Source organism: Cetorhinus maximus, chromosome 1 (assembly GCF_964194155.1).
Source record: "Cetorhinus maximus chromosome 1, sCetMax3.hap1.1, whole genome shotgun sequence".
Classification (NCBI taxonomy): Eukaryota; Metazoa; Chordata; class Chondrichthyes; order Lamniformes; family Cetorhinidae; genus Cetorhinus; species Cetorhinus maximus.
The window spans coordinates 166,359,790-166,381,499 of NC_135879.1; positions in this window are offsets into that span (position 1 = coordinate 166,359,790).

Consider the following 21,710-nt stretch of genomic DNA (forward strand, 5'->3'; position numbering starts at 1 on the left):
GCCGTAGTAAAACTGAAGTCAATGGGAAGCAGGTGAAAATGTTTTAGTGGCTGGAGACAAACCTAACACAAAGAAGGCTGGTTGTAGTTATTGGAGGCCAATCATTTCAGCAAAAGACATCATTGCAGGAGGTTCTCAAGGCAGCGCCCTAGACCCAACCATCTTCAGCTGCTTTATCAATTACTTTCTACCATCATAACATTAAAAGTGGGACTATTTGCTGATGATTGCATAGTGTTCCACTCCATTTTGATGCATTGGTTGGGCAATGTAATGATGCAGTACATGGAAATTCCTAAAATGCTCCCATAGAAAAATAGGGAAGATTTTTCTCATCATCCTCCCCTATTTGCACACTATTTCCTATTTCCTTGATCTTGGGTATGTCCTTGAAGGAATCAGAGTCTGATGAAAGTTCATTTGTAATTCCTCAAGTACAGAAGAGTCCTTTCCCAAATGTAGAAAGCCCTAGGCAACATTCAGACTTCGGTCGATAAGTGGCAAGTATCATTTGCACCATACAAGTGTCAGGCAATGACCATCTCCAACAAGAGATAATCTAACCGCCTCCCCTTGCCATTCAATGGCATTAGCATCACCGAATTCTACACTATATCAACATACTGAGGATTGCTATTGACAAGAAACTGAAGTGGACCAGCCACAAGAAAACAGGTCAGAGGCTGGATAATCTGTGCCAAGTGGCTCTCCTAACTTTCTGAAACCTGTCCACTACCTACAAGACTCAAGTCAGGAGTGTGATGGAATACTCTCCACTTGCCTGGATGAGTGCAATCCAACAACACCCTCGAAACTCGACATTATCCAGGCCCACTTGATCAACAACCCATCCCACAGTGAACATTCACTCCCTCCACCATCAGCACCCAGTTGCTGTAGTGTCTACCAATGGGGGAACAGGGTTATAGTGGTTTTGTTACAGGACTAGTAAAGTGTAGTACATTGCAAGATCCGAGCATTTTGTTCTATTGCTTTTCTGCTGCCCTCTCTGTTGGGGAGGTGTAAATAAAGTTATTTCATTAATAGCTGCCTACGGCTGAGCATGTGTTGGTCTTACTCGGTGCAATACACAACCTAGTCCGGAGATCTGGACTAATGATCTGGAGACATAAGTTAAAATCTGACCACGGCAGCTGAGGAATTTGAATTCAGTTAATTAAATATATCTGGAATAAAATCCTAGGGCAGAATCTTCTGTTTGACATGTGGGGGTGGGCCCTGCACACTGACGCGTAAAGTGACGGGCGTGCATCCTGACGTCACCACATATCATTCCGATCTTTCTTTTGGCGGGCGCGCGGCCAACTCCAGTGCGCATCCGCCGAACTGTCAAAGGCCTGTTAAGGCCATTAATCAACCAATTAAACAAATTGACAGGGCTGCCCATCCAACCTTAATGTTGGCGGGCAGGCGAAGAGCCCAAGTGGCCTTCGCGTTTTCCGTGAAACCTCATCCACGGGCAGAATGAGGTTTCATGAAGGTTTTATTACTTAAATAAAAATTTTCATGAAAATTCATAAACATGTCCCACCTCATGTGACACTGTCACTTGAGGAGACATCTGAATAATTTCATTTTTTCTTTTTCTCAAAGTTTCATTTTGATCTTAATCTCCCTGAGGCAGCTCCGTGCCTCAGGGACATTTCTGCGCTCTTTCGCGCATGCGCAGGCCCCAACTCCCCCTCCTCCCCCCTGCCTGCACAGCGCTACCAGGTGCTCATCACGCTAGATGGGCCATAATTGGCCCACCCACATAAAATGGCGGCACGCAGCCGATCATGGGCAGCGATCGGCTCTGCGCCCGCCTGTGCCTACTCCCAACCAGCCCACTCAACGGGGAGAAAGTTCTCCCCCTAATATCTGTAATAGTGACCATCTGGTTCATTAAAGAAGGAAACCTGCCATCCTTACCCGGTCGGGCCTGTTTGTAACTGCCGACCCACATCAGCGGGATTAACTGGCTAGCAAGCCACTCGATTGTTATCAAAATGGTGGCTCTTGGCCACCTCCTCAAAGGCAAATATGGATGGGCAATAAATCCTGGTCTACATCTTAGGAATGAATAAAAAAAAACTCACCAAGTAACTCTTCTTCGATAGCACCTCCCAAATCCACATCCTCCATCATCCTAGAAGAACAAGAAAAGCAGGTATGTGGAAACGCCATCATCTCCAGCTATGATCTCGTTGAATGGTGGAACAGACTCAAAGGGCTGAATGGTCTACTCCCTGTTCCTATTTTAAATGCAGCGAGGACCAAATCCAAGCTCAGTCCTATCCTTACTAAGCATCCATATGTGGGCCCATCTCAACAAGAATGACTGGACAATGATTAGGAGGAAAACACTGGCTGATTTTTCTCACTCAAAGAGAACTAAGGTCAATTGTAGCGGCATTATGATTATCTATCAACTAACTCAGCAACAGTCGACAAATTGAACCAGTGATCTTTCTGGGCTGTCTGGCTCAATAGGCCATAGTGTGTATTTATTCACTGCACCAGCAGTGCAGGTCAATTTTTAATGATTTTTCCTCTCACTTTAGTTTTGATTCTGAACGGGGGACAGATGAGTTATTGTTAGAACTTCAGCACAGCATTAGCAGTTGTGCCTCTAACATTACAGAAATCTCAGAGCACTGTCGCAAACAGCACCAGATGGAAAAGCATGACTTTTGTTTTTCTTTGTAAATGAGAAGTGCTTCTAATCTCTGCTCAGTGCTCCAACAACCACTTCTCTGTCACAGAGAAACTATTTCCCTCTCTTTTTGCAACTCAGTAAGATTTACAAAACTGAAGCTTGTGATTTTCTTTGAATGCCTGCTGGCCGTAGGAGTAACGCAAATGGCACATTCACAAGCCCTTCATATCATTATCTCTTTTCCTGAATATTTGCACAATCGTCCATCTCCTACTTGCTTCTCACAGAGCTTAATCAGGTAAAAGCAAAATACTGCGGATGCTGGAAATCTGAAACAAAAATACAAAATGCTGGAAAAACTCAGCAGGTCTAACGGCAGCTGTGGAGAGAAAAAAAAAACAAGTTAACGTCTCGAGTCCTTATGACTCTTCTTCACTCTGAAGAAGAGTGATAAGGACTCGAAAAGTTAATTCGTTTTATTTTCTCTCTCCACAGATGCTGTTAGACCTGCTGAGTTTTTCTAGCATTTTCTGAGCTTAGCCAGGTATTGTCTCCTTCAGTTCTGAAATCCTTTCTGTAAAGTCTATCATTTGAACAGTCGACAAGGTTTGGACCTCAGCATTCTCCTCCCTGTGCCTTGACATTTAAAACACTGGTTTGTTCTTACTAAACCTCCCAGAACTGAAAGCACCTGGAGACTTCCTTGAATTTTCAAGATGTGTTTTTCTTGCAGACAAGTTTTAAGCTGTGCAGCCCACTGTTTTGTGAAATCTGAGTGGATGGTGGCAAGTGCATGAGGAGAATTTGGAACTGTGTTGACTTTTAAAAAGTGCTGTTGAACTCAGAGGCCAGGATTTCCCGTGTCCACCGGCATCGTGCGTTTTCAGTGACGTGAGTGGACTACATGGCGAGAAGGCCAAAAATCAGTTTCATAACTTTGTGAAACCAGTTTGCAAACGTCCGCTCCGCCCGCCAATGGTGGGCCGCGTGCCCTGCCATTGTACATTGGGAACCTCATTGTAATACATCAGGGGCAGAATTTTTAACTCAGTGTGTGGGCGCACGCCTGACCCACTGGAGCTCAAAATAGTGCGTAATGATGTCGGGCGAGTGTCCCGACATCATCCCGCACTCACACAATATTTTTGTCGGCAGGCATGCGCAAAAGTCGTTAGCATGCCCCGCCGACAATTAAGAAGGCAATTAAGCCCATTAAAGTTCCAATTGTCCCCAATTTTACGTGGTCCATCCAACCTTATGTTTGGCGGACGGGCAAATCTGCCAGGCGGACTTTGCATTTTTGATGAAACCTCATCCAAGGGCAGGATGAGGTTTCTGTTGTTAAATTTAAAAAAAGTTTGGACAGAATTTTCATCATCTATATGTTCAGGTGACTGATTCTGATGTGTGGACATTTTCTTCTGGATTTGAAAATCTTTATTGATTGTTCTTAAATTCTTCAGCTCCCTGAGGCAGCTCTCTGCCTTCAGGGAGCTTTCATTCCGTGCTCCCCTGTGCCTGTGCTTATGTCAGCGCACGTTTCACATTAACTGGCCAGCCAGCGTGAAATCGCAGTTAGGGGCTGATCACAGTCGGTGGTCCGTTCCCTAGGCCCGCCGATAGTGCGCGCCTACCAAGCTAAAAATCCTGCTCCAGCATATCATTATAAGACCAGCCTGACAGACTCACCACCCAGCACCCCCCCGCCCCCCTCCCCATTGGATCGTCTACCCACGTCAGCGGGAAAATATGCCGACATGTTTCACAATAGCATATATAAGGCATGCGCTTGGTGGCTGCACTTCGCTCAGGACATCAAAGTTTGTTTACCTACCTTGCTTCAGTCAGCACTCGCAGTCATCAACGCCAGGATTCACTGACAACATCACATCACTTTTAGGGGGGCTCACAGCAGATCTCTACCTACCAGACCAGCCACATGTGGGTAGCTTTTCAACGGCTGCAGGGCAAGGTTTTGCTTGGGGAAAGGGGAGAAGTGGCCTCAGGCAAGGGAAGAGGCTGCTGGATGAGAGCTGTACTGGGGAAGGAGGGTATCCCAGGGTGTGTTTGGGGCCACATGTTGATCTGTGCAATTGCCCTCAAGATGGTGAGGGCTGAGGAGGCAGTCTTCAGAGGAGATGAGGCCAGATGGAGATGTGAGAGTGTGTGTGAGAGAGTAAGTGGTGATGTCCCTTGAGCTGGCAGTGAGTGAGATGCCAATGAATGTGTGATGGGCTTGAGTGTGTGAGTTTAGAGTGATGAGGTGGTTGCCTTATCCTGGCTGCACGGATGAGATCATTTATCCTCTATCTGTATTGGATGGCCAACCTCTTCTGTGCAACATTGGCACTGATCACCACTGCCATTGCCTACCAAGCTGGAGTGGTAATGTAGCTGCCCTTCCTGCGGCCAGAGCGGAGGACATCACAATGGGCCTCCACGGTGTCCGAAAGGCGCTTGAGGGCTGCAGTCTTCTTGCTTTTCGGGACCATGTCTTCTTTGCTGCAGCCCTGGGCTGGAAGCATTGAGCGCGGGTGTACTTTAAATATGGCGCCCGGTGTATTGAAGCGAGGTGATGGCATGGTGGGTGAATGAGAGCCCACCCACCATGGAAATGGAGTGTTTTCCTGGAATACATAATTAATGTGGTGGGTTTGGGATGATACGGCGTGAAAACCCACAATCGCGGTTGGCGGGTAAAATGATGTTTTACCCACCCGCTACTGCACTTAGTGCAAGTTTAGGACGATTCCACCCAGAGTTTCTTTCCTGCCCTCTGCACATGGACAACAGTGTTCGAGGAATGCTGGGAGTCAGTGTTGTTGGGCATATGAGGTTGAATTTATACTCTAGGGAAATACAAGTTTAGCAGAGAAGAAGGGAAAAGAAGAGTGAGATGAAAAATCACCACAAATGAATATCTGCATCAAATTGTCTGAGTTAATTTTGGTTAGAATAGACTTTGATACAAGCATAGATGTTGCCAGCACAAAAGGAGGGCCTATGACTCACTGGGGGAAAAGTTGAATAGTCCCCAAAAATGGTCGCAAAAATTGTGATGCGCAATTACTCCATGTCCATTCAGTATTATGCAGGCAGCATGACATCTTCATGCTGCCTGCCCTATCATAATTTCAATGTGTAGCTCATGCTCCCTGTGCTGTTGATAGAATGCATACATCAGCAGGGGCTCAAAATCAGAACTTCTGAGCATCATTAAAGGGGCGATGCATTGTAGCTGGCAGGTACTGAGCGTCCATTGAGGTGAATCTGACCTGTGAATGAAAGAACAATGTCTGAACAAAAGAGAACACAGCCACCCAGGTTTTTCATTGCTACATTGGAGGTCTGGTGGAGGAGGTGGAAAGGAAGAGAGATGCCTTACACTAGCAGGGTGCCAGGAAACCCTCCAGATGCATGGCATAAGGGCAGTGGGAACAGATAGCTGTGGAGGTCAATGTCAGGAGTTCACCAACAGTGAACTGGATACAGTGCTGCAAAAAGTTCAATGATCTCACACGAATGGTCAAGGTCAATGAATGGATCTTCGAATGCCATCTCCAAGCCACTGCACCACCAACCTCACACACTGGGCAGGATTTTTCAGATGGAAGAGTTTCCTGGTGCACTACCCGAAGAGTTGGTAGGAATACATCCCTACCGAGATGGGCTGTTTAACATGGGCGTTATATGGCTAAGGGCAAAACTTCCACCCCAATCTGGGGAGCAAGTCCAGCCTTAGAGAGCTGCAGGCCAATCAGATGGCTGGCAGCTGTGTTGTCCCAGCAATATCAGGTTGGGGCAGTGGCCACTGCTGGTGCTACATCCAGTCCCAAAGAAGGGGTGCTAATGGAGGCTGGGCTGAAGGTAAGTCCAAAGCATTTGCAGGGCCTGGCTGGCAGACACCAGTGAGGGGAGTGAGGGGGTTGGGGGACCAGGCTTAAGAGGTTGAGGGGGAGAGTTAAAGGGGGGTATGACCTTTGGAGGTGTGCCTCCGATAGGCACAGTGGGCCCTTAAAGGAAGTATACCCCCCCTGCCCAATATCAGCCTGCGCAGCTAAAGCTGCTGGGCTACCCATTTGGCTGGGCCTCTCTCTGCTGTGGGTAAAATAGCCATGAGGGCAAGATGAGGCACTTAAGTGGCCATTCATTGGCTATTAAGGGTCTCAATAGAACAATGGTGGGCAGGGCACCTAACCCCTCCACCATCCCCTGCAAAATGGCAGACAGGCCAGGACGGGCAGTTAGGCAGCAGGCAGGCCACGCACTGCATTTTATGAGCCCCCTCACCTTCAAACCTGCCAGCAGGGAGCTTTAAAATTCCACCTACTGCTCAATTCGCCACACACTCATCACTCACTTACGAACGAGCTTTGTCAATCAAGAGTCATGCCTAACATTCATATGCGTTATCACACCCTCACACAATTAGCATTGTTGTAAGCCTCATGCCCACACCTTACAGCTTGTGCACACTGCCAGCTATCCAATTATGACAGCCACGTCACCCAAATGTATTGTATGACACTCATACACACTTTCCTCTCTCTTGCAGGACACTGTTGGATATAACTAAAAGGATCAGAAAGTAACCAGGGGAGGAGAGGCATGCTTGCATGCTCTAAACCCCATGGAGGAGACCGTGTTGGTCATTGTCGGAACACCCAGGCCTTGGTCAGCAGCAGGGCTGAATCCATTGAAGATGACAGCAGCATCATATCTAATCCTCCTCTCACATCCAATTTCCCCTCATCCCACAACATCTGATGCCTTTCAAACTGCAGATGATGTCAACATGCACCCCTTACTTTTCCCCTTCCCTCACCAAAACCTTATCCTTGTGCCTTTTTTCTTACAGATACCCAAGATGCACAATATGGCCAGGCAGGGAGGATGACAAAGAAGACAGGGATGAGGAAAACACAGCATCATACGATTTCACACTTGCAGCCACCAGTTCAGATACGAACACTGTGGGTAGAATTTTCCCACCATTGGGGGGAGGGTGTGCGGGGTCGGGTGTGGAGCCGATTGGTGCCCCCGATTGAGTCTGTGCCGCCATTTTACGTGAGTGGGCCAATTAAGGTCCGCCCAGCACGCCTAGAAGTGCTCCCTGTGTGGGTGGGGTGGGGGGCGGGGTGGGGGGGTGGTTACAGGGGGGTGGGGACGTTCCCTGAGTCGGCACATGCACAGAGCTGCCTCAGGGAGATTAGTTTAAGTTCCAAAAATTTTAATAAAGAAAAAAAAAATTTTAAGACATGTTCCCTCATGTGACAGTGTCACATGAGCTGGGACATGTCAATGAACTTTAATGAAAAAATTTATTTAACTTATAAACCTTTCATGAAACCTCATCCTGCCCGTGGATGAGGTTCCATGAAAATGCGAAGGCCGCCTGGGCTTTCCGCCCGTCCACCAACCTTAAGGTTGGATGAGCAGCTCAGGTAATTGCTTAATTGCCTTTTTAAATGGCCTTAATAGGCCTTTGGCCGTTTGGCAGGTGCGCAGCCGTCTTGGCTACGCACCCGCCAAACTGAAAACCTAAATGACATGCAGTGACGTTGGGACGCACGCCCGAAGTCACCCCGCGTCATTTTATGCATCGGCGAGTGGACCCCTCACCCGCTCACCGAGCCGAAGATTCAAGTCTGAGTATCTTAGAGACGGAGTTCAGAACCTCTTTGCTTCCAAAGACCCCAACCGCATCTGCCCTGCCACCTCCCCCCGTCCCTTTGTTACAAAAATTCCACAGATCTCCTGTAAATTTTTCGGTATAAAACTTAGTTAAGCAATTAAACAGTTATTTATTATTATTTTTATTGTAATTACTCAGTGTGAAACTTGTTGCTGGTGCTGAGCAACAATTAAGCCAAGATGTGGAGGTATCTTCAATAAGCACATGTGCATGCCATGGTCAGTATTCATCCTGGCTCAGTACTTAATTTTTATTGATGTATTTTCTGGAACTCCAGCTTCACATAAAGGTTGTACTAAATGGGACCAACACTTTCAATGTTGCAGGAGCAGCATTATTCATCAGAACATTCACACTAAAATGTTCCCAATGGTATTTCAGTGAACTTGGCTCTGAGGGAGTTCTCTGACAAAATGTATATACGCTTTCCTCATAGCTTCGATGAGACAGACGATGCCAGGATAGTTTCAATATTTTCATGAAAAGGGTTTGTAGCCTAGAGGTGTGTAACAGATTGTTCCACCATGAGCTTTGAAAAATAATTATCAAATTTGTCGAACAGTCCCGAAAAATGCACTCCCAGCTATAGTTTGATTACAGCAAAGTCAACATTTCTTGAATGAAAAAATGTAAGAATTCAAACATATGTGTGGTCCCCCCCACCATCAGTGGAGTTGCCTGACAAGGAGGGAGACCCTTCACAAAGCTGAGCAGGTGTAGTAATTGTAGCTTTAAGGAATGTAGCGACAGTAGCTTCAAGGCTTATTGTGTTGTATAGTATCACATGACAGTGCGAACGAATCAGCTCTAAGTGCGGGGAACCTTAGAGTGGAAGCCCTTCTTCTAGTTGTGGAGCTTGATGGAAGCATGTAACTGCTGCTGCAGCCTGTAAATAAAGTTTGATGTTTCTAATGAGAAACCTGTCTGGAAAATCAAGTCCACAACAAACTGGCGATGACGATGGGATCGGGTCCAGCATTGCCCCTCGCCCAGCGACTGTGAGCATCTTGTTTAAACAGAAGAAAAGGAAAATATACTGACCAGGCGTGCTGCAGAGTTCAAACAGAAGAAACAGAAGTGTTGTTGTTTTAAGTTAAGAAGAAAACAGACCCCAATCCAAACGACTGAGAAATTTTCCACAACACTCCCAACATTTAAAAAAAATAAAGACCTGCAGAGGCAAAAATAAATAGAAAAAAGAGAATGTGGACTTTTATTGTAAAATAGGAGGCAGCCCCGCAGGCTCAGTAGGTTATAGAAGCTGCCACACAGCTACAGGTAAGGGAAGGTTTAAAAACAATCTGCAGTACATAGTTAAAAAAAAAGACTGCAGAGCTAAAAAAAAAAATGCTTGCTGCAGAGTTAACAGCTTGCAAGTTAACAAAAAAGGGCAATCAGAGAAGAAAGCAGTGCTGCAGTTTTTAACTTAAATTTAAAAAAAGCCTCAGTCAGACCACAAGGCCGCTGGGTCGCCCGAAGTGTGGGACGTCCAACATCAAAAGACCCTGCAGAGTTAGTAAGAAGAAAGAAAATGAAACTGCAGAATTACCCAGAAAAAGGAGAAGAAATCACTGCTGTGTTTTCTTTCCGAACAGGAACAAAGTTTTACAAAGTAAAAATAAAATGGCCATGTTTGCCAGTGAGCTTGCCAAAATACGAAATGCACGGGAAACTCAAAAACAGCAGAGACAAGGTGATAGCTGCAGAGACAGCCCAAGTTAAAAAAAGGGTGACTGCTCTTAAAACAGCAATATACTTAAAAAGTGGTAAATATAAGAAAAATGGCTATGGACAGAAAATTAGAAGACAGCCGTGATAGAAGGCAACTCTCAATACAGGTCCATTGGCAACAAGAGACCCCAGAGAGGGGGCAACTCTGCGGAAGGCAACAAGAGACCCCAGAGAGGAGGCAACTCTGCCGAAGGTAACAAGAGACCCCAGAGAGGGGGCAACTCTGCCAAAGATAACGAGAGACCCCAAAGAGAGGGCAACAAGGATGTGATTGCACTGGAGGGGGTGCAGAGGAGATTTACCAGAATGTTGCCTGGGATGAAACATTTAAGTTATGAAGAGAGGTTGGATAGACTTGGGTTGTTTTCGTTGGAGCAGAGAAGACTGAGGGGCGACCTGATCAAGGTGTACAAGATTATGAGGGGCATGGACAGGGTGGATAGGGAGCAGCTGTTCCCCTTGGTTGAAGGGTCAGTCACAAGGGGACATAAGTTCAAGGTGAGGGGCAGGAGGTTTAGGGAGGATGTGAGGAAAAACGTTTTTACCCAGAGGGTGGTGACGATCTGGAATGCACTGCCTGGGAGGGTGGTGGAGGCGGGTTGCCTCACATCCTTTAAAAAGTACCTGGATGAGCACTTGGCACGTCATAACATTCAAGGCTTTGGGCCAAGTGCTGGTAAATGGGATTAGGTAGGTAGGTCAGGTGTTTCTCACGTGTCGGTGCAGACTCGATGGGCCGAAGGGCCTCTTCTGCACTGTGACTCGGTGATTCTGTGAACTCTGCGACGGGAACAAGAGACCCCAGAGAGAGGGCAACTCCACAAAGAGCAACAGGAGGCCCCAGAGGGAGGGCAACCAGAAAATAAACAGTTAAAAGAACAGTTGACTGTCCTTCAAGATCAAACACAAAAGGAATGTGTAACCATTCAGTAACATGAAGAAGTGAAGACTGTCTTAAACAGTAGAATGGACGCACAGCAGAAAGAACTCTAAGAGGGCTCAGGGGAAGCCTGGTAATTGAAGAGGGCTCAGGGGAAGCCCTGGTAATTGGAGAGGGCTCATAGGAAGGCCTGGGAGTCATATATAGCTAGATATAGCTAGGAAACAGGAGTTCGGAGAAACTCCAAGGCAGTGCCAGCTCAATGAAGCTAACATTCCGGCAAAGAGCTGAAGAATCAGCTGAATGAAGCTAAAGAGGCCTTGAAAGGAAAAGTCGTATAACTTTCCGAGATGCCAGTGGGTACCTGGTGTAATAGTTTCTGTGACCAGACCCTTGTTGTACTACGCAGAAGTGGAGGGCCAGATCATGTGGATCCTTTGAGAAGAAGGGAGAAACTCCAACAAAATGACGTTCCACCTGTAACCACTGCAGAACTCGTGGCCCCTGTTGAAATTATTCAATCAAGAATAGATGTGCCAGATGTCTCTCTTGGAGAACACTGAACTACCTGTGCCTAAAGAGGTACCTGATGTTGCTTTGCCCATGATCATGTGTTTTCACCTTTTATAAATACCGTTTGGACCAGCTCAGCTATCAATCATGAGTCATTACCCTGACCCAGTTATGCTCTTTATTAGCTTTATTGGTCAATTACACCCAGTTGTTCGCTTGCATCATCTAAGATATAAATGCTTAAGTTAATGACTTGAGGAAATGGCAATGGTTGGGGCATGGAATCTGATGTTTGAGCCTTCTCACGTGAGTCAGGATGGGGTGGAAAATAGTGGGGGAAGATTGAGTGTGACTTACTGAATTCAGGGGAGGCTAGCATCTCAGTAAGTCATTCTACCTGGCCCTGGGGAATTTGAAAGATAGCTATAGAAGGTACAGTATGGATTCTCAATTTCCAATATGGAATTGCCAACTGCTGGGAATCTGAAATTAGAAGAAAGTTGGCCAGAAAGATGAGGTCACAGAGTCATAGAGTTATACAGCACAGAAGCAGGCCCTTCAGCCCATTGTGTCTGTACTAGCCATCAAGAACCTATTTATTCTAATCCCATTTTCTAGCTAATATCTCCTTCTGTGGCCAGGTGTATTTTGTTTTACATTGCTTCTGTGAAGTGCCTTGGGATGTTTTAATACTTTGAAAGCTCTATATAAATGCAAATTGTTGTAGCTGTTGTTGCTGGGTGTACACAATGAAATACTTTATGCATTGGGAAACCTGCCTGAAAGCCTGCAGTCAATGTCGAGGAGCATGCAGGAGTCGAGCATCAACTTGGCAAGGGCTTCAGAGTTTGGAGCCCATCCTATCCAACATGGAGCTGGTAGGCCAAGGGAACAATTCCCGGTATAAGCTAGAATAGGTTTGCACAGTCAACATTAGCCTGGGCTGAAGAGGAACGATTGTGATAAGGTAGGCCCAAAGGATTCTTTGTGGAACCAGGGGGAGCACTCCTCTGCTGGTTCATAATTATTCCTTTCAAAATCAATGTATTGAACTTAATTTTGTCACTTTTGGCCACTCTGCTGTCTCCTGCTAGGTCGCTCTGACCAGTTTTCCACCTGGTGGGTTCAATAGCTGCCCCCTGCCCCAGTTAATAGCACTGCGACACCATTGATGTCACCAGGTCGCGACTTTTTCATTTTTTTTTTCATTTTAATTAGGCCCTTGCCAACTTGAAGATAAACTGATGGAGATGCCCCCAGGTGGGAATGGAGCAGCTTTGGACCAGGTAAGATGACTCACCACATTTTAATTCCCCCCATGAACCATTCTTGCTCGGTTGTGGGGGCGAGCGGGGAGCAGCTCAAGTCGATTGCAATATGTTAGAAAAAGCTTTCAATCCATATTTTCTGTGTGCAGAAGGAGCTAAAATAAAGTCAGATCCAACTATTACGGCAAAACACTTTCCAGGGAAAGTTGTGAAGCTTTTTGCTGAGGCTAAAGGATTTTTGAAACAAAGTGCAACGAGGAAATCTAGCACCACAGACTGCAAGTAGCTCAGAGTGTAGGAAAGAATGACCTTGTTTAAGTAAAAAAAGCACACAATTTAAATGGGAAAACATGGTATGTTCTTCATTTTGCATTATTAATGCAAAGATAAGTTATAACATTTGAGTTGGTGATCATGGCAGCTGCTGGATACATTTATTTCACAGTCAAAAAAAACAATTCATCAATTAATTTTAAGTCACATCTCAGCAAGTGTTGGCTCAGCCCGCCGTCAAAGCAAATGAAGCAGTTAACATGTGGAAGGTGCAAATACACAATTCAGGTCAGAAGAGGACATTACTGTTACTTCCAAGGTTACCCTATGATACAAGTAGATATAGGGCAGCATGAGTCAATCAGACTGCTTGTGGGAGAGACTGATGACACTGAACCTAAGGAGGTATGTACAGCAAAGCCACATTTGAATTTCTGAGGCAGCTTTACTAGCAGCATGTATCATTGGGCTCTATTAATTAGTTACTGGCAGTCTAATTTTTTCTGAATGAAAACCAATGTCATGTTACGTCACACTTTTGTCTATTAATTAGCGTAGTTATACTTTTTCATTGTAGTGGCTATAATTAACTTGAGTACCTAGCATAATGATATTGTTTACTGCTGCTGCAGCTCTCAAGGTCACAATCTATATTCGCCTGAATGCATAACTGGTGCAAACTGGCTCATAAAGAGTCTGATAATACTGTTGAGCAGTATATAAAGAACCCCCTGGAGTAGAAAGGAAGTAGTCACAGACTGTTGCAAATAAGAGGCACTATTTATTATGGGTAGCCTGCTCTTGACACCAATGCTCCCCAAACCCTAACAGCTGTTCTCTGTTGTGAACTAAGATATAATTAGGAACTATACAGTTCCAATGACTGGATCATGGCAGTTAGGAAGACCAGCCCTTAGATCTGTTTCAGCAGAAGTGTGATGACAAGGATAGTCACAACTCTGATTCAATTACTTTGCTTCCCTCCCTTTCAAAACTATTGCCATCAACCACTTCCTCAAATCAAAGCTGCTCAATTCTCTTTAATTGCACAATGCAGTACAGTATTCACCATTTCCAAAATCCTTGCTCAAATTCCTTTGGTCAAGTTTCTCTCCTCCACATGAACACTGAAACTATCTACTGATCTATGGTATATGATTGAATGGACACCTGGCTTTTACAGAGCCTTGGTACCCAGGTGGAAGCACCTTGCCCCACAATAAATACCAGCCACCTAGCTATAATTTCCAACACATGTCTTGTTCAAATTACTGCAATTATGATGTGGCCCATTTCACAAAGGCTCTCCCTTACTTTTGTGGTACATCCTCTTCCTCCTTTAAAATCCTTGCTGTCTACCACCTCCCTGAAGTTGTGTCCCAAGCTTCTCCCAGAGGTGTCCTTCCTACTTTCCTCTCTCAGCCATGAACTGAGATACCCCTCAATCTTGGTGATTTTAATCTATATCTCAACTCACCTAGCCAATTTATACCCTGGTTTCAATGCTCTCCTATCCTCCCTAAAACTCTCCCTCCATTCAAAATTCCCCAATGTTATGATAGGTCCCAGGCGATGTCTCTCAATTTGTTATGATCCCACACGAGATACCCCAAATTGTTATCTTCCCAAATGGGACCCCAATTTTGTTATGATCCCAGGTGAGGAGGAATGAGCTGGTTCTCCTTCTTTATTCAACCCCCTCAGTTAGTCACAACAAGGTTAATTTTAAAAAGGATTCCTTCCCTCATGGATATCTTTTCCCAATCCAAATTATTTATGTTTTAGATGGAGCCAATTTAAACAGGATTTCTTGAGTCAAAGAAAGAGTAAGTTTATTAGTAACTAAAAACCCGAGAAAAAAATAATAAAAATGCAATACACGTACACACAGATCAGAAATGAGAAGTTGGGTCCAAAAATGAAAGTTACAAAAGATGTACAAATCAGTCTTTGGCTTGCCCGTGAGGAGTAGATGGTGAAACGTTGCAGCATTAAGTTTCATGATTCCAGTAGAACTGATTTTGGCAGTTGAACGATTGGTTTGGAGACACTGCAGGTTCGCTGAAGGAGCTGTTCTATTTCCTTTTTGACTGTGGCTTTGCTGACTTGCCTCAAGCCACAGAGAGAGAGTGATAGAGACTTTTACCTGCAAGCTGCAGGGATGCCTAATTGATGTTCTTCTGTTCTGAACCCTCTCCACAACCACAGGAGATTAAAGTTCAGCCTTTTGCATTGCATCCCTTCCTTTCAAGTGTCTCTGTCTGAAGTAGGCCTTGACACCTTTTTAGGTGTGGCATTCCATTGTCTCTCTCTGTGCTAGTTGGTAAAGTATAATCCACATCGGACTCTTCCAGAAAGTGGTTACTTTACACGCTCAGCCTTTGGGTAGGCCCTTTTTAAAATACACATGTCTGACTTAAAAAGTTAAATATGCCCATAAATCATTTGGGCTGTGATCTGTTGTCGTAAAACCACCTATAATCATGGCCTTTCCCTATCTTGCCCTCTCCCAGCACCTATCTATTCACATGGTTTCGATCACAGACAAGACCAAGACTGTTTTCTTATATCTGCGTTCACCCCAAATTGCCCAAGCTCCCTTCTAATCCCATTTCTGTTACATCTTCTCCTGAAAAATCTCTCTCCATGTCACTAACAACAGCATTTTCAGATTGCTAACCTTAGGCCCTTCATTTGCCATGATGCATCCCAGCTGTTGATTTGCTTCATATTCTTTCACCTCTTGCCCTTCCCTTGTCCCCAAAAAAACCTTTATTGCATCCCATTTCTGTTGGACCTCACCAAAGGTCCTTAGGCAGCACCTTCCAAATTCACGACCACTACTACCTAGAAGGGCAAGGGCAGCAAACACATGGTAACACCACCACCTACAAGTTCTCCTCCAAACCACACACCATTGTGACTCGGAGACATATCGTCACTGTCACTGGGTCAAAATTCTGGAACTCCCTCCCTAACAGCACTCTAGGTGTACCTACACCACACGGATTGCAATGATTCCTGGGATGGTGGGACTGACATACGAGGAGAGATTGAGTTGGTTAGGATTATATTTGCTGGAGTTCAGAAGAATGAGGGGAGATCTCATAGAAACCTATAAAATTCTAACATGGCTAGACAGAGTAGATGCAGGAAGGATGTTCCCTATGGTGGGGGAGTCCAGAACCAGAGGTCACAGTCTGAGGACACGAGGTAGACTATTTAGGACTGAGATGAGGAGAAATTTCTTCACCCAGAGAGTGATGAGCCTGTGGAATTCGCTACCAAAGAAAGTAGTTGAGGCCAAAACATTGTATGTTTTCAAGAAGGAGTTAGATATAGCTCTTGGTGTGAAAGGGATCAAAGGTTATGGGGAGAAAGCGGGAGCAGGCTATTGAGTTGGATGATCAGCAATGATCATGATGAATAGCGGAGCAGGCTCGAAGGGCCAAATGGCCTACTCCTGCTCCTATTTTCTATGTTTCTATGTTTCTATTCAAGAAGGCACTCACCACTACCTTCTCAAGGACAATTAGGGAAACTTTTACTGACTGGGCAATAAAAGCTGGCCTAGCCAGCGACGCCCATGAACGAATATAAAAAGGTCTCCTGGTACAGTCTTAATTTTTCTCCCTCCAGTCCAAGGAGAACAAGTAATGTGCAATGGATTTAGCCAATAATTATCAATTCTGGTTGGGGCGCATCAAGTGCTATCAGACCTCTCTGAAAACTACCTGTAAGCACTCGAGCTAAATATCCAATCAAAATATTGGTCCTTTATCTCTGCCTCCTACATAATATATTCCACCCACTTCACCCCCAATTGCAATTGAGTTTTCAGCTACCTGAACCCTACTCACTTGATTACTCCCCATTAATCCCTTCACTTTCCTGTTTCATTCCCTGTCTTGCCTGTTTCTCCTCTGGAGTACCTAGCATTAAATGTGCCATATCAATGTAAATTGTTGTTGAATTCAGCAAAATAGTGAGTTTCTATTTATAGCAATATTTTAATCCGGATTGAACTGAAGCTGTTGATAAAGTCCTCAAGGTTAAATCTATGTATCTAATATTCCCCCAACTTCCTGGGCCTCCATTTTCTCTCATTCTGTGCTGAAAGCAGTGATTCATGATAGAGCACAATCCCACAATGCCACCAACCCTCTGGACCACATAGAACCATAGAACCATAGAAAAGTTACAGCACAGAAAGAGGCTATTCGGCCCATCTTGTCCATGCCAGCCCGAGGACACCCAGGTGCCCTTTCTAATCCCACCTTCCTGAATCTGGATATTTCTGATCTGTTGAATCTGAATAATCCACATTTTACAGGGGGATTACAAAATCTTCAAGGAACATAAGGAGGCCATCCCACCCATCAAAGATGCTCAATTAGTCTCACCCCACCCAAGCCCAGCAAACTTTTCCTTTTCAAGCATTTATCCAATTCACTTCAGAAGTTGTGACTGAATATGCTTCCACCAGCCTGGGTAGAAAGGCGGAACAGAGTCCTTGGCTGATTATTTTTCTCTATAACCAGTTACGCCTGCACCATTGACATGAGCTAACTCAGCACAGATCAGGAATTGAAACTGACAGCAGACCACTCTGCATGTCTCAGGAACACACTACTTGATGTGTAATCCATTATCCAATCATTTTTATAACTGATTTGACAAAAATAGAATCTGAAATCCACTGGCTTCAGATTTTGTACAATATCATTCGAATTTGTTTCTCTTAATGTAGGGAGGTTCATGGAATTATATGCGTCATTATGGTAAATACAGTGAATCCAGAAAGTGCATTAATTGCCCTTGAGAAATTATAACATTTTAATGCGAAAACATATCTCAATCTCCAATAAATTTGCACATGAAAATTTGTGAAAAGAAGCCTTGGAAACCTTTACTGACTGAATTATAGGAATAAGTTAGAATATCCATCTTCCGCACTTCCTTTGGATTTGTGCTGCTTCCACACAATAATACACAACTACACGTTTCAATTAAATTGAGATTGTCTTTCTGGTATGACCAAAGGGATTTGGGATTGAAACAGTATTTGAAGTTTTTAGGCTTGATGGTAATCAGCTGTGGGCTCAAGTAGCTCAGATAGCCAGCTGGTAAATTGTCATCCATTAACATGACAAGCATGTGAAACCTCTCTGGAGTCTGGGTTTGGGTACACAAGGTCCTGATTTTACAGATGAGTTTCTGCTCATCCATTATGAAAGGCAAAGTTCCTTGAATCCAACAAAATAAGAAAGCAAATGATTTCCGACGTACATGAGGAAACCACAAAAACAACAAGCTGTAACCAGGCGAAAAATGTAAACATTTGGTGTTTCACAGCAACCCAAAGTGCTGCCTGCAGAACAGATGTTTGCTGGGGTGAGAATGAGAATCTGATGCATCTGCATGAAATGAGTAACCTCAGTGGATTCTGCAAAATGACTAAGCCAAATTCTATCCGGTGAGGCTTTCAGGGTTACTGAGGCCAAGGTAATCCAAGCGGCTGTTAAACCAGTTTGAATAAACCAAACAAAAAAATCTAAAAACAGAAATACCTGGAAAAACTCAGCAGGTCTGGCAGCATCGGTGGAGTACAGTTGACGTTTCGAGTCCTCATGACCCTTCAACAGAACTAAGTAAAATTAGGAAAGGGGTGAACTATAAGCTGGTTTAAGGGGGGGCGGGTTTTGTTGGGACAAGCAGCCAGTGATAGGTGGAGATAACCAAAAGCTGTCACAGACAAAAGAACAAAGAGGTGTTGAAGGTGGTGATATTATCTAAAGGAATGTGCTAATTAAAGTATAAGACAGGACAGATAAGGTACAGATAGCTCTAGTGGGGGTGGGGGAATACTAAAAGGTAGAAATAAACAATGGTGGAAATACATTTAAAAATAATGGAAATAGGTGGGAAAAGAAAAAAATCTATATAAATTATTGGAAAAAACAAAAAGGAGGGGGAAGAAACGGGAAGGGGGTGGGGATGGAGGAGAGAGTTCAAGATCTAAAATTGTTGAACTCAATATTCAGTCCGGAAGGCTGTAAAGTGCCTAGTCGGAAGATGAGTTGCTGTTCCTCCAGTTTGCGTTGAGCTTCACTGGAACAATGCAGCAAGCCAAGGACAGACATGTGGGCAAGAGAGCAGGGTGGAGTGTTGAAATGGCAAGCGACAAGGAGGTCTGGGTCATGCTTGCAGACAGACCAAAGGTGTTCTGCAAAGTGGTCGCCCAGTCTGCGTTTGGTCTCTCCAATGTAGAGGAAACCACATTGGGAGCAATGAATGCAGTAGACTAAGTTGAGGGAAGTGCAAGTGAAAAGCTGCTTCACTTGAAAGGAGTGTTTGGGCCCTTGGACGGTGAGGAGAGAGGAAGTGAAGGGGCAGGTGTTGCATCTTCTGCGTTTGCATGGGGAGGTGCCATGGGAGGAGGAGTAGGGGGTGATGGAGGAGTGGACCAGGGAGTCACGGAGGGACTGATCCCTACGGAATGCCGCCAGGCGGGGTGAAGGGAAGATGTGTTTGGTGGTGGCATCATGCTGGAGTTGGCGGAAATGGTGGAGGATGATCCTTTGAATGCGGAGGCTGGTGGGGTGATAAGTGAGGACAAGGAGGACCCTATCATGTTTCTGGGAGGGAGGAGAAGGCGTGAGGGCGGATGCGTGGGAGATGGGCCGGACACGGCTGAGGGCCCTGTCAACTACCGTGGGTGGAAAACCTCGGTTAAGGAAGAAGGAGGACATGTCAGAGGAACTGTTTTTGAAAGTAGCATCATCAGAACAGATGCGACGGAGGCGAAGGAACTGAGAGAATGGGATGGAGTCCTTACAGGAAGCGGGGTGTGAGGATCTGTAGTCGAGGTAGCTGTGGGAGTCGGTAGGCTTGTAATGGATATTGGTGGACAGTCTATCACCAGAAATTGAAACAGAGAGGTCAAGGAAGGGAAGGGAAGTGTCAGAGATGGACCATGTGAAAATGATGGAGGGGTGGAGATTGGAAGCAAAATTAATAAATTTTTCCAGGTCCCGACGAGAGCATGAAGCAGCACCGAAGTAATCATTGATGTACCGGAGAAAGAGTTGTGGGAGGGGGCCAGAGTAGGACTGGAACAAGGAATGTTCCACATACCCCATAAAGAGACAGACATAGCTGGGGCCCATGCAGGTACCCATAGCCACACCTTTTATTTGGAGGCTGTGAGAGGAGTTAAAGGAGAAATTGTTCAGTGTGAGAACAAGTTCAGCCAGACGGAGGAGAGTAGTGGTGGATGGGGATTGTTTGGGCCTCTGTTCAAGGAAGGAGCAGAGAGCCCTCTGACCATCCTGGTGGGGGATGGAGCTGTAGAGGGATTGGACGTCCATGGTGAAGAGGAAGCGGTTGGGGCCAGGAAACTGGAAATTGTTGATGTGACGTAAGGTGTTAGAGGAATCACGGATGTAGATGGGAAGGGACTGGACAAGGGGAAAGAGAAGGGAATCAAGATAACGAGAAATGAGTTCCGTGGGGCAGGAACAGGCTGACACGATTGGTCTGCCGGGACAGTTCTGTTTGTGGATTTTGGGTAGGAGGTAGAAGCGGGCCATCCGAGGTTGGGCGACTATCAGGTTGGAAGCTGTGGAAGGAAGATCCCCAGAGGAGGTGAGGTCAGTGACAGTCCTGGAAACAATGGCTTGATGTTCTGTGGTGGGGTCATGGTCCAGGGAGAGGTAGGAGGAAGTGTCTGCAAGTTGACGCTCAGCCTCTGCGAGGTAGAGGTCAGTGCGCCAGACAACAACAGCACCACCCTTGTCAGCAGGTTTGATGACAATGTTAGGGTTGGACCTGAGAGAACGGAGTGCAGTAAGTTCAGAGAGAGACGGTTAGAATGGGTGAGAGGAGCAGAGAAATTGAGATGACTAATGTCACGCCGACTGTTCTCAATGAAAAGATCAAGAGACTGTAAGAATCCAGAGGGAGGGGTCCAGGTGGAGGGAGAATATTGGAGGTAGGTAAAAGGATCCGTTAAACGGGGAGAGGACTCCTGCCCAAAGAAGTGAGCACGGAGACGAAGGTGGCGGAAGAAGAATTCAGCATCGTGCTGAGCCCGAAATTCATTGAGATGAGGGTGTAAGGGTATGAAACTAAGTCCTTTGCTGAGCACATATAAACAAAAAAATCTGCCTGGGATACTCTGTGATCACCCACCACGGGAACACACTCAAAATTTCAATAACACAGGAGAATGAGAATAACAGTGCCAATAATCGTAGTTAAGTATCCTTCAGCCTTGTTTTTGTAGACTGCAATTTCTTCTGAATGCTCCTGTCATGGCATCACAGTGACAGACAAGGAATTCACATTCTCTTGTCTCCTACCTTTCAATGTTGCTGTCTATGTCTTGCCTAGGATCTTTCTGCTGTATCAGGCCTTACAGTTATTGTATAATGCAGTCCATATGTGTTTGTAAAGCATTAGGTGTCAGCCTTTGCCTCAGTTTTAGCACACCCACCTTTGAGTCAGAGATTCTGGGTTCAAGCTGTAGTAGAAGGGTGTCTGGCATAGCAAAGGTTAATGTGGGACTGGAGAAAGTACCACCCACATTGTGATATAGAGAGTCACTTGATAGTAGACTACGTGTAGAGAGAATCTGAGCACACTCAGCATGAAGATAGCACCTAGATAGGGCTATAGCTATATCTTGGA